The following is a 1,674-nucleotide window of genomic DNA, read 5'->3' as shown; positions in this document are numbered from 1 at the left end:
AGCAGAGGTGACCCATGGGGAACTGGCTCTCCAGCCCAACGGTGTTCCAAATGAGGGGATGCTGCGGAGCAAACACGTCACTATTCTCTGGGGTAGACATCCCAGTCGGGAGTCTCTGCAATTCCACTCCCTCAGAAGTGCCCAGGACTGAACCCAGGGGCTGGGCCTCCATCAAGCCCTCTGAGACTTGGAGTTTCCCTGCCACAGCCCCTTCTACTTAGCCCAGGCCCCCACCCACACTGCTGGAACTGACCTTGGTCCTCAGAGGGTGAGCAGTTGTTCCTCTCCACAAATGCCCCTTCTCTGTTTTTGAGGGCCCTTTCTTTTTTTCTTTTGCCTTCCCTGGGCTTCATAGTTAAGTCCCTTAACTAAAGAGATCTAGTGTGGTGAGGACAGCAACAATTTCAGCAGGAGACCTTCCAGGAGGAGAAAGGGAGGGAGACCTATAAGGGAGAAAGAGTTAGTGACACTACTGGTGGCTCTGAATCTTCCTGCTTTTGTGAATTCTTAGGAGCTTATCTCTTCTGCTCTTTCTCAGAGTTCTTTACCAAGTCAGTGTTGTAAGGGGCTTACAATCCACAGACGAGTTCTCACTGTGCAGTTTACCACTGACTTTCAACCTGACTAGGTTTTGTGTATTCCCTACACTCCTCAATGGGGTGGCCTCCTCCCCCTTTAATCAATAAAGGCCCCAAAAGATAAGCTGATCTGCCCAGCACCCCACAGTTACTAAATGGCAGAACTAGAACTCAAATTCAGGACTCAAATCCCCAAATCCAATTATCTTTTGTGTACATCAGAGAATCTGAGGACAAATAAAGGAGCGTTTCCTTCTTCCTTGCTTTCCTTCCCTATCTTCAAATCCCTCGCTCTGAGGCAGACTAGCATTTTCAAGGAAAGGACATATATAATTTTTTTTTTTTTTTTAGAGACAGAGTCTCACTTTATCTCCCTCAGTAGAGTGCTGTGGCATCACAGCTCACAGCAACCTCCAATTCCTGGGCTTAGGTGATTCTCTTGCCTCAGTATCCTAAGTAGCTGGGACTACAGGCACCCGCCAGAATGCTTGGCTATTTTTTTGTTGCAGTTTGGCTGGGACCGGGTTCGAACCCACCACCCTCGGTATATGGGGCCAGCGCCTTACCCACTGAGCCACAGGCACTGCCTGGACATGTATAATTTTTAAAGCAAATTTGAAATTAATATTCAATCTTATAAGTTCCTAAGGTAGGGGTCTCATGGCTTTTATCATATATACAAGGAACTTCCCAGTACCAAGAAGCCCCTCTCCAGGCCCTAGCTACCTCCCAGACATCTAAGTGGCACTGTAAGAAGGCAATACTGAGTGCCAAACAGGAGCAGAGACAGCACACATTAGAGGACCCAGGAGGGGCCAGGAACCCCCATGGAATGGGGCTGGCTGGCAGCCTCCCTGCAGTGAGGCAGACTTGACTTAGAATAGAATTTTTTTTTTTTGAGACAGAGACTCACTCTGTCACTGTGGGTAGAGTGCCATGGCATTATATCTCACAGCAATCTCAAACTCTTGGACTCAAGTGGATCCTCTTGCCTCAGCATCCTGAGTAGCTGAGACAGCACTCTCCAGAATGCGTAGCTAGTTGTTTGTTTTTTCAGTACAGACAGGGTCTCGCTCTTGCTCAGGCTGGTCTCGAA

The 1,674-nt window shown here is 48.4% G+C and overlaps 1 protein-coding gene across 1 annotated transcript in view; it reads right to left on the bottom strand.

Annotated features, from left to right (window-relative positions):
• The window catches only part of FADS6 (fatty acid desaturase 6), a 28,636-nt gene that overhangs the window by 15,042 nt on the left and 11,920 nt on the right, over window positions 1–1,674 (bottom strand). The gene's annotated exons all lie outside the window — the stretch shown is intronic.

This window comes from Otolemur garnettii, unplaced genomic scaffold (genome assembly GCF_000181295.1).
Source record: "Otolemur garnettii isolate 467f Iridium unplaced genomic scaffold, OtoGar3 scaffold00018, whole genome shotgun sequence".
NCBI classification, from domain to species: Eukaryota; Metazoa; Chordata; class Mammalia; order Primates; family Galagidae; genus Otolemur; species Otolemur garnettii.
Note: the sequence above shows the minus strand (reverse complement) of the source record. Positions and strands in the feature narration are given on the sequence as shown.